Consider the following 12,097-nt stretch of genomic DNA (forward strand, 5'->3'; position numbering starts at 1 on the left):
CTTAACTCTTCGGGCTTCAGTTTTCTTATTTGTATAGTTCATTTAAGATTCACCAAACACTATATGCTAGGCACAGGACTAAGTGCTACAGAAATGAAGCAGAGGGGGGCGCCTGGGTGGCACAGCGGTTAAGCGCCTGCCTTCGGCTCAGGGCGTGATCCCGGCGTTCTGGGATCAAGCCCCACATCAGGCTCTTCTGCTATGAGCCTGCTTCTTCCTCTCCCACTCCCCCTGCTTGTGTTCCCTCTCTCGCTGGCTGTCTCTATCTCTGTCAAATAAATAAATAAAATCTTAAAAAAAAAAAAAAGAAATGAAGCAGAGGAAAACCCGGGTAAAGCCTGTGGATAACTTTATCTAGACAGCCATTGCGGTACATTGAGCTTCACAGAAATAGCACCAGGGCACCTGAGAGCCAGATGGGCACTGGGTGACTCTGAGCCTCACGGAGGAAAAATAATTAAACATGGACAAAGGAGATCCTAAGAAGGATCTTGAGAGGCAGAAAACATCCTGTGCAGTCTTTCTGCAAACTTGCTGGCAGGGATACAAGACAAAGTGCGAAGATGCTTCCGCCGACTTCTCAAAGTTTTCTAAGTAGTGCTCAGAGTGGAAGACGTGGCTTCTAAAGAGAAAGGGGAATTTGAACACATGAGAAAGACTGCCAAGGCTCATTATGAAAGAGACATGAAAACCTATATCCATACGTCCTAAAGGGGAAATAATAGGGAAGTTCAAGGATCCCTATGTATCCAAGAGGCCTCCTTTGACCTTCACCTTGTTTTGTTCTGAGTATCCTCCAAAAATCAAAGGGGAACATCTGGGCCTGTCCATTGGTGCTGTTGCACAGGACCTGAGAGAGATGTGGGGTAACGCTGCTGCAGGTGACAGGCAGCCTCCTGAGCAGACAGCCGCTGAGCTGAAGGAAAAGGAGGAAAAGGATCTTGCCGGGTACCGAGCCGCAGGGAGCCTGACGCGGCAGAAACGGGAGTCATCCGGGGCTGAAAAAAGCAAGAAAAAGAAGGAAGGCCGGGAAGATGATGATGATGGTGGAAAAGCTGGTTCTAGCACAGCTTTTTTTTCTTGTCCATAAAGCATTTAACCCCCCTAAACCCCACTCACTCCTTTTAATGAAAAAAATTGTAAGGCTGTGTAAGATTTGTTTTTAAACTGTACAGTGTCTTTTTTTAAATAGAGTTTACACACTACCGAATGTGTCTTTAGCTAGCCTTGTCCCCATGGTATTTTCAATAGCTACTAACCTGCACCCTAGGTGCAGTCTGGGCATGGAAATTCGAAGCAGGTTCTTGTTGGTGCACAGCCCAAATCAGATATATACGGGAATAATAGGTTTTTCATCTTCAGTTGTTTCTGATGTAGCTTATATGAAATAATTGTTTTTCTGTTCACTCTGTAGTTGCAAAAAAAAAAAGTTGCCGCTGTTTTGTTGACATTCTTTTTTTTTTAAGATTTTATTTATTTATTTGAAAAAGAGAAAGTGTGGCACGTGAGCAGGGGCAGAGGGAGAGGGAGAAACAGACTCCCCACTGAGCAGGGAGCCTAGGTGCAGGGCTCAATCGGAGGACCCCAGGATCAGGATCTGAGCCAAAGGCAGACACTCAACCAATTGAGCCACCCAGGTGCCCCTGTTTTGTTGATACTCTGAATGCTTCTAAGTAAATACAATTTTTAAAAATGTATCATCCTGGGGCGCCTGGGTGGCACAGCGGTTAAGCGCCTGCCTTCGGCTCAGGGCGTGATCCCGGCGTTATGGGATCGAGCCCCACATCAGGCTCCTCTGCTGGGAGCCTGCTCTTCCTCTCCCACTCCCCCTGCTTGTGTTCCCTCTCTCACTGACTGTCTCTATCTCTGTCAAATAAATAAATAAAATCTTTAAAAAAAAAAGTATCGTCCTTTTATGAAAAGGAGTCGGGAGCTTTTCTTCTTGAGGGGAAGTCTTTTGCTTTTGCCCATTTTGGATCACATGAATTATTTACAGTATTTATCTTTTCATATAGTTAGCTGATAAGAAGCTCTTGTCTACACAACTGCATATATTGAGGGTAATAAAATTTGAAATCAGTTGGAAACAAAAAACAAAAAACCGCCTCTATCTAAGGGCAATGGCAAGCCGTAAAGTATTTTTAGGAGGGAACAGGGCTGGACTGATCAGACTTGTGTTTTAAAAGATGACTAGTGGTGGTGGGTGGGAAGATTCTGAGGTGAAGAGTGGCAGCAGGAAGACCGCTTATGAAGGCAGGGAAATGATTAGAATAGTGTTTAGGAGAAGTGGAGTAGGAAAGAGGCAGAGCAGAAGTTAAGCACATTTCTGGGCAGGAATATGATAGACATTTGTCATTTTCACCCTCTGGGTCCGCTCCCCTTTTTCATGTTCAGAAAAGTTTATAGTTTTAGGGGAAAGAATCATTCCCACTGAGTATTTTGGTGGGACTGTCAGGGAAGGGGCTCTGTCCATCCCCGGCCAAGAAAGCCCATATTAGATGCTCTCTTCCCAGAATTCTAATCTTGAGCGTAATGGCAGAAAGAAGGAAGGAATGTGAGTTTAATCATCTTCTTTGGGCCTCAGCTTCCTTACCTGTACATATCATTTAAGATTGGTAGGTAACATTCTCATACTACGTTTCTGCAGTCCTCATGCCCTGAAGGAGTTATTCACCTGCACCGACTGCTTGGCTCCCCAGAACTGCTCCAGCCTCCATCACTTCTAAGCCTGGATCTTCAGCCTTTCCTACAAGTTGGTGAGTGGGTCCGTCCTTCCAATACAACCCCTCTCTGCTTAAGCCAGCCAGCGGTTCTTTTCAGTTATGACAAGAGTGAAGTTGGAAATACAGGAGCTGAAGATTTAAAACCCATCGATGCATGGTGGGAGGTTACATTGGTAGTTGATAAGGCCACTAAAGAAGAATTCATAGAAAGAGAAAAGAAGGAGACCAAGAAGAGAGTCTGGAGGGTGTGGAAAAGAGGAAAGGATACCAGCGATGCAGCCTAAGAGTCCGTTAGAGTTGGCCAAGACAGAGTGCGGTCCTGGCAGAAAAAGAACTTTCAGAGCAAAGGAGAGTTCAGCAGTGTAAAATACTGGCAAGACTCTTAAGGAGGAGGATGTAAATGATTAGGGGAGGGGGGCAATTCGAGGTCACTGGGACCTTAGGAAGAGCAGATCAAGTGCAGGGAGAGGCAGCTACCTGCTTCCCAGACTGTAGGAGGATCAAATGAGCTGGCTCTAGTAAACGAGGAGGGGCCACCAAGTAAGAGAGGCAGGCGCTCTGGTTCCTCTGGGCTTCTGGAAAGAGCAGTAGTTCTGGTCTTCTATATTATCCTTTCCTCTTTTGCGCAGTGACTAAAATTTGCCAGCAAGCCCCCACGCACCACTGGAGCCCTCACGCACCCAGGGGACTTGTCCTGGGGGGACTCTGTCTGAGACTCACTTAGCAGCCCAGGGGCCCAGCTAAGAGGCTGAAGATAGCCCTGCCATCATCCTGGATTCCACTCCTGCTGCTTTAGAGTCAAATATCCTCCTTGCATCTGGCAATCACAGCCAGATGCAAAGGAAAAACCGAGATAACCACTGTCAACATTTTGCCAGATTACCTTCTTTCTTTCTTTACTTTTAAGAAATATATATGTTTTAAATTACAAAACAAAATAGGTCTAGCAAAGCCAGTCATTGGTTTTTCAGATGAGGGTTGTTTTGACGAACACGGTTTGTGTAACTTTAAGAATTGGTGCCCAATTTTTATAATTTTTCAGGATTTTCTTTTTTCTCCCTAATTAATATTTAGTCCATTACTTATGCTCTTGACTACTTGTAAGGGCAAAGAGTTGGAACAGCAGAAATGTTACTTAATTAAATTATGGACACTTACCATAGTGTATGTATGGTGTGATTGAAATTTTGCAAACAATTAATTATATCTGCAGGGACCCACAGCCAGGTGCTATTGGCAGTTGTCTCAGACAGGGTAAGATTGTGGATGTTCTTCTTTATTTTCTTTGGCTTATGTTTTTCTTTGGTTTGCACGTAAATTTTTCTATAATGAGTACATATCGCTATTTTAATAAGAGAAATAGGAACAATAATGATAACTAATAGCTAATTGTAAACACCGTGTGTCAGGATGCTAAACACTTGATATAAGTTCCCTTGCTGAAAACAACGACATAACATAAACACTATTATGCACTTTTTAAATTTTATTTTTTTAAGATTTTATTTATTTATTTGATGGAGAGAGAGAGAGCAGCAGAGGGAGAGGGAGAAGCAGACTCCCCACTGAGCAGGGAACCTGATGGGGGACTCGATCCCAGGACCCTAGGATCATGACCTGAGCCGAAGGCAGACAATTCACCCACTGAGCCACCCAGATGCCCATATCCACTTTTTAAAAAAGATTTATTTCTTTATTTGGGGTGGGGGGGACACACGTGTACATGTGAGCAGAGAGAGAGGGAGAAAGAGAATACCAAGCAGACTCCCCACTGAGTGCAGAGCCCAATGTGGGGCTTGATCCCACGACCCTGAGATCATGACCTGAGTGGAAACCAAGAGTCAGGTGCTCAACCAACTGAGCCACCCAGGTGCCCCACTATTATCCACTTTTTAAAACAAACTTTTTATTTTAGAGTAGATTTACAGAAAAGCTGCAAAGATAGTACATAGACTTCCCGTACAGCTCGCACTAGTTTCCCCGATTGTTAACATCTTACATTAATATGGTGTCATCGTCACAACTAATGGATTGATGTTGGTACATTATTATTAACTATGGTCCACACATACTTTACTCAGATTTCCTTAGTTTTAACCTAATATCCTCTTTCTGCTCCAGGATCCTGTCCAGGATATCACATCACATGTAGTCATGTCTCCTTAGGCCACTCTTGGCTGAGACCCTTTCTCCGCGTTTCCTTGTTTTTGACGCCCTTGACAGTTTGAAGGAGTGCAGTCAGGTGTTTTGTAGAACATCCCTTGATTGGGGTTTGTCTGATGTTTCCCTCATGACTAAACTGGGCTTATGGGTTTGGGGGAGGAAGGCCCCAAGGTGAAGTGCCCCTCTCATCGCATCCTGTCAAAGGTTTATATTATCAAGATGACTTTTCACTAATGATGTTGACCTTGACCACCTGGCTGAGGTAGTATTTGCTAGCTTTCGACTGTGAAGTTCCTCCTTTCTCCCCTGCCCTGCAGTAGCTGGAAGAGTCACTGTGCGCAGCCCACGCGTCAGGAGTGAGGTTATGCTCGCCTCCTTGAGGGAAGTGCATCTACATATGTTATTTGAAATTCTCCTCTATTTATATATTCAGTCACTTATATTAGTACCACCTCATGGATACACATTTTATACTTTGAGTTAAAACCCAATTCTATGTTACTTATTTTGTCCCTCAAATTGTTCCAGTTCTGACCACCAGGCGCTCTTCCTCTGGCTGGCTTGTTGTCCCTTTGACATCCCGTCGTTATTATCCAGCTCTTACAGATGAGAAAACTGAAGCCAAGAGAAGGTGAGTAACAGCCCCAGAGTTGTACTGCCGGTCAGTAGGGTCTCTTTCTAACTTCTGGGCAGAAAGTATGGCCACTAGAGTCCACTGCCTCCTTGAAAAAAAATTGCACACACACATGCATACGGATATAGTTGACCCTTAACACGAATTTGAACTGTGCATGTCCACTAGTACGTGGATTTGTCTTTCTTTGATAAATACAGCACAATGCTCTAAATCTATCTTCTCTTCCTTACAATTTTCTTAGTAACATTTTCTTTAGCTTACTTTATTGTAAGACTACAATATATAGTATATATAACAAGCAAAACAGGTGGGGGCACCTGGGTGGTTCAGTGGGTTAAGCATCTGCCTTCGGCTCAGGTCATGATCCCAGGCCCCTGGGATCGAGCCCCGCTTTAGGCTCCCTGCTCAGCGGGGAGTCTGCTTCTTGCTCTGCCTGCCGCTCCCCCCTGCTTGTTCTCCCTCTACCCCTCTCAAATAAAGAAATAAAATCTTAAAAAAAAATATGTGTTAACTGACTATGTTATCAGTAAGCCTTCTGGCCAACAGTAGGTAATTAATAGTTAAGTTTTTGGGGGGAGGCAAAAGTTATTGGTAGATTTTCGACTGTGCAAGGGTGAGCACCCCTAATCTCCATGTGGTTCAAGGGCCCAGGGGTCACATGTGCTGTATGAAGTTAGCCTGGGGAAGGGATGTCGGAGCGCGCTCTGTGTAGCTGGCCTAGTGCAGGGTGGTTCGCATCGTGGTGGTGAAGTGATGAACACTTACACCCACAGCTGCTGTTTTGGAAGTATTCACATGTATAGTTCCTTTTGAAGTGATTTTGCAACCCTTTGGATATCTTTAAGCATTTCTGTCCATCTTTTCAAGGTGTTTTAAATCTTTTATTTTTTATTTATTTATTTTTTCAATGACTTTTTAAAAAGATTGCATTTATTTATTTATTTTAGAGAGAGAGGGCATGAGTACGAGTGCGGGGAGGGGCAGAGGGGCAGAGGCAGAGGGAGGGAGAATCTCCAGCACACTCCATGCTGAGCACAGAGCCTGACACGGGGCTCAGGCTCACGACCCTGAGATCACCACCTGAGCCGAAACCAAGAGTCAGATGCTTAACCGGGTGACTGAGCCACGCAGATGCCCCTAAGTCTACTTTTTAAATTTCCAATTCTTTTGTAGCTATTTCTTCTCTATGTTTTACATATTAGCACAAATTTGGAATAACTGAAATGTCCAGTAATAAACATTAACTGGAACAAAATTAAATACCTAACAACAAAAACTTGTGGGAACAAACTAGATGTTTTCTCCCACACATGTGCGTGAAGAGAAACCCATAGCCAAAGATTATAGATTAAGAGAAATGAGAAAAGTTTTGTAAGTGGAAAAAAAATCTTTTCCAAACTCCTCAATTCCTAAACACTTCTGAACTTTTTTTTTTTAAGATTTTATTTACTTATTTGAGAGAGAGTGAGAGCGAGAGAGATCACAGAGGGAGAGGGAGAAGCAGACTTGCTGCTGAGCAGAGAGCCCAGCGTGGGGCTCAATCCCAGGACGCTGGGATCATGACCTGAGCTGAAGGTAGACGCTTAACTGACTGAGCCACCCAGGTGCCCCTAAAAGCTTCTGGATTTCTATGCGGCTGTACAGCTCCTGCCCCTTCTGTGTGAGGGCTACAAAAGAAAGTAGGATCCTCAAACGAAAGCTCCATGTGCTGCCCAGCGCCATGTTGCCCGCCACTCCCCATCCCCTCTTCTCCATGCTCCAATGGTACCTGGCTGTTTGTAACCCCACAAGAGTTATCCTCTTGCCTCCTGTTGACCACCTGGGGAACCCCTATGTCCACACACACAGGAGACTACTCTGTGGGTTGGTGCTCCCTAACTTTTGAGTTTTCCAAAACCCAGTCACGCCCTTCATCTCCCCTGACCCTCACAACAGCCCTGTGAGGAAGGCAAGAGCAGACACTGCTGCCCAGAGGAGAAATGAAGAAACTGAGGCACAGACGTTAAGTGACCAAGTGAGAAGCAGAGTCAAGCAGAACTAGAACCCAAGTGTCCCCCTTCAAATCCAGTGTTCCTCCCTAACCCTTGCTGCAGCTGCTCCCTGCTCTGGACATTCCTCGTGGGAGATACCGACTCAAGAGCTTGCCTGACTCTCAGCGTGTTGGGGCGGGTGCCTGGGCCCTGCTTCAAAGGCAGTTGTCTCCTTACATCTGCTGACAAAAGAGGAAGCAGAAGAGAGCGGAGGAGTCCCAAGCGTCTCCCCTCTGATGACAATGTCAAGGCCAGGACCGAAGTAGGTAGGACAAAAACCAATGCCAGGGCCTACACCATGGGGTCCACAGGTACAGCGCCAGAGAGCCTGGACCAGGGTTTCTCGGCCTGGACACAGGCTGACGTTCAGGGCTGGACGGTGCTTTGTCGTGGGGCGGTCCTGCACATTGCAGGGTGTTCAGCAGCGTTCCTGGTCTCATTCCCACCCGAGATAAAAACCAAAAATGTCTCCGAGTATTGCCAAATGTCCCTTGGGAGTCAAAAATCACCCCCATTTAAAACCACTGGCCTAGATTTTTCAGGACAGGGGCTGCCTTGATTGTATTCTTTTCCAGAAATATACTTTATTCAGTAACGTAACTGACTTGATTTACATACCATTGAGGGACTTTTTACATCAATCAATCCACAATTTTTTTGTCAGGCATAATGTCCTGATTTGGGATTTTAAAATATGGTCACCATGGCATGTTCTCAAAGAGAGGACAGTTTTCCTCTTCAAGGGGGAAGGACAGTAGCTAGGGCCTGAACTCTGCCCAAAGTCCTGGCATCCTGGGGAGGAACCTGGCCAACTTTGGGAAGGGTGTCTAGCTGCTACCCCTGAGGTACTGGGTGATCTCTAGCTGTGACACAGACCTTTTCTGAATGTTGTATCCCCAATGCCACCATACATCCTCCTGTTATGCTGGGGCTTTGCCCATGAAAACAAAATGATTGCCTGCAGAGTAGAAAGTGCTCGTGGGCATGGTGACCACGTGCACGCCTTCACACCCACCATTCTCAACATGGGAATGTGTTCACTAGGTTTACTAGGTTTGAATTCGCAGGCCAGAGGAGCAGAAACACCGTCTAATCAAAGGACCAATATGTTTGACCCAAGTTGCAGAACTGCTTAATAAAACCTTTACCCTTCTGAAAGATGGTGGGATTTGGCGACGGGGAGCTTTTTTCTGTTTTTCCCAGATTGGACCAAAAAGCCAGGAGTTTCCGAAGGGGAGAGAGTTAAGTAGACAGGGGAACTTCAGGCAGACAGGCTGAGACTCTCGGAATAGAACGGAAGGAGAAGTTGGTGGATTCTTATTGGCAAGAGGTAGATAGGTGGGTGGGTTGCCCTTCACATGCCCTTCTAGTTCAAAGTCTTCTAATTGGCTGGAGACAGTGATCGCCACCTATGCCTGAAATGGAGATCCAGTCAAGCACTTTCTCTAAATTTACCTGATGTGAAGATTTACTTGGGACACTTGATAAAAATAAAGATTCTCAGGCCTTTTCAGCAATTCTGAGTAAGTCAAGGATGGGGCCCAGATGCTTTTACTATTTGTTACAAGCGTCTCTGGCAAGGAAGCACTGGGGACACGAATTCTTATTCTTTGCTCCTGGCACATCCTTTTCATCCTAGCTCGTCTCTTCGAGAACTTGGCAAGCTGTGTAATGGCCTTGGGCCTCCTGAGGGCGCGCCCTGCCTTGTGGACTTACCAGGGGCAACCAGATGCACCCCCTGGGCTGGTGTTCAATACTTACCTGTTGTCTAAGTAAGTTCTCAGATAGACTTCTCCATGTGCGAGACGCGTATCCTGTTTTTATTGAAGTAGAGGATGTGGTACTTAAAGTCCACAGCTTCATAGAATTTTTTTTTAAGGATTTATTTATTTATTTGAGAGAGAGAGATTGAGTGCAAGAAGGGGGAGGGGCAGAGGGAGAGGGAGAGAATCCTCCAGCAGACCCCGTTGAGCCCAGAGCCGGACAGGGGGCTCAATCCCAGGACCCCAAGATCATGACCCCAGCCAAAGTCAAGAGCAGGCTGCGTAACTGACAGAGCCACCCAGGCGCCCCTAGAATTTTCTTTTTAATCAACTTTATTGAGCTATAATTTATATACAATAAACTGAGCCCATTTAAGCTATCAATTTGACGAATTCTGACAAATGTATATACATCAGTGTAAACATGACCATGATCGAGATGCAGAATATTTCTGTTACCTTCAAGAGTCCCCTCCTGTCCCTTTGCAGCCAGTCTCCCCTCCACCCCAGCCCCAGGCAACTTCTAGCCTTCCTGTCACAAAAGATTAATTTGCGTTCTCTAGAATTACATGTAAGTGGGATAGTATAGTGTGTATTCTTTTGTGCCTGGCTTCTTTCATTCAGCATAATGACTTCGAGATGTGTCTATACGGGTGGGTGGATCAGTCCTTTTTATTGCCGAGTGGTTTTCCATTGTATGATATACCACCGTTTGTTTATTCGGTCACCTTTTGATAGACATTTGTATTGTTTCCCGCGTGAGCTGTTGTAAATAAACCCTCTGTGGACATTTGTGTACAACTCTGTATATGGACATGTTTTCACTTCTCATGGAATTTTCTAGGACTCGGGTAGAGTGGGGACATCAGTAAGCCCTCCCCCCCATCCCTTAAGTCAATAAACTTTTATTTGGGCAATGATGTGGCAAGCCTGCCCTGCAGACCAAGCAGGACAGAGAGGGCTCTCATGAGCCCTTTTTGGTGTGGCCAGCGTTTCGGCAGAAGTGCACTCTGCAGAGGGAGCCAACCCAGCCAGGGAGACCGAGGGGGCCTTGAAAACCTTCAGACCCACATTCCACCAAGAAGGCTTCATTTGGAATGTAGGTGTGTAAGGGAAAGTTTTTAATGCTCAGAGGGAAAGACTTTTTAGCTAAATTATCATTCCCCCCCCCCACTTAACACCCAGGTAGATTTCCCTGAGAGGTGGGGGTTTCTGCTAGGAGGAGAGAGAAACGTGAACAGACCCTTCCAAGAGAGAGTGAGCCTGGACAGGGCCTCTGGACAATCAGAAAGAAAGGTGTATTCATTTCCCAGGGCTGCCATGACAGCTCATCACAGACTTGGTGGCTTTTATAAAGTATAGTCATGACTCTCACAGTTCTGCAGACCAGAGCTGGGAATCAAGCTGGGAGTAGAGCCACACTGCCTCTGAAAATTCTGAAGGAGAAACTTTCCTTCCTCTTTCCAGCATCTACTGGCTCCAGTAATTTGGCTTGTGGTAGCGTAGACCTAATCTTCACATGGCCTTCTTGCCTACGTGTCTCTCTTTGTGTCCTTTCTCTTGTAAGGACACCACTCATTAGATTTAGGGCCCTCTCTAAATCCAGGATGCTGTCACTTTGAGATCCTTAACTGAGCCTATCCAAATAAGGTCCTATTCACAGCTACCAGGGGATAGGACTTCACATACCTTTGGGAGGGGGAGACATTATTGAACCTACTACAGAAGGTGAAATACCAGTCATTTAAAAAAAAAACTCTGGCCCAGAAACGAATAGTAATAAAAGTCAATTTTATTAAGAGTTTCCTATGTGTCAGGATCTGTCCTAAACACTAGCCATAAAATATCCCACTGAATCTTGGCAATTCTGAGGCACGTAAGATCATTAGCTTCAATCTGACAAAGGAGGAAACCCAGCGTGGTACCAGGAGCGTCATGAACGTATCCATGGTTACACAACAAAGAAGCAGTCCAGCCCCAGAACCACTGCACCATTTTCCCTGTGGCAGGTGTTGAGGAGAAGTACCTCCCAGGGCAGGCTCTGCCCTTATGATTCTTGGAGCTCTTGGACATCTTTTAGGGCCTGGGAGAGTTGGGGGTCAGGGTGTAAGCAGTGGGAGGGGCCTCTCAGGTCCAGGCTTGTGGGCTTAGAAAGGGGGCAGTGGAAGCAGGTGAATCTATTGTTTGGCTGGCTCTGTCCATCAGTCCTGTTCAACCCTTGAGCCTGGGGACTGCCACTGAGGCAGGAGGACCAGGCAGGAACCAGCACAGAATCTTGGGAATAGAAGCTGAGGTGTTATCTCAGTTTTGAAATATGCATCTCTACAAGAGGGCAGAAAGCCCTGCATCTGAGGTGTGGCAGGGATGAGGATGCTCGGGGTGCGGCTGGCCTGCAGCTGGGGGCTGCTTTGGGAGTCCCATCCAGCGGGGGCAAGGGTTTGCCCTGCCTGGGAGCCAGGCTAGGCTGGGCGCCTGTCTTCTTGACCTATCTGTGAATGGGCCGTGTAAAGTAAGATTCTGACAGCATCACAAGTAACCAGCTAAGAGGCAAGAGAGACGCAGTGGGTAGAGGGGACCTCCCCCACTTCAGCCAGGGCTCCTTCCTCCCACCTGAAGGATGTATACTCTTCTCTTCATTCTTCCTTAGTGATCCATCTACTTTCTTCAGGTGACCAATTTTGAAACCTACCCACTACCCAGATGAACCCAAGAAAAGCTGAGAACCAGTAACTGACCAGCCCCTACCACAGTGTGCAGATGGATGACCCAGCTGTGGTCTGC

At 46.1% G+C, this 12,097-nt stretch overlaps 1 pseudogene; it reads left to right on the forward strand.

Annotated features, from left to right (window-relative positions):
- Positions 1-463: 463 nt before the first annotated feature.
- LOC103667453 lies at positions 464-1,090 on the forward strand (annotated as a pseudogene).
- The last annotated feature ends 11,007 nt before the right edge of the window (positions 1,091-12,097 follow it).

The sequence above is a fragment of the Ursus maritimus genome, unplaced genomic scaffold, assembly GCF_017311325.1.
Source record: "Ursus maritimus isolate PB19 unplaced genomic scaffold, ASM1731132v1 scaffold_24, whole genome shotgun sequence".
In the NCBI taxonomy this organism is placed as follows: Eukaryota; Metazoa; Chordata; class Mammalia; order Carnivora; family Ursidae; genus Ursus; species Ursus maritimus.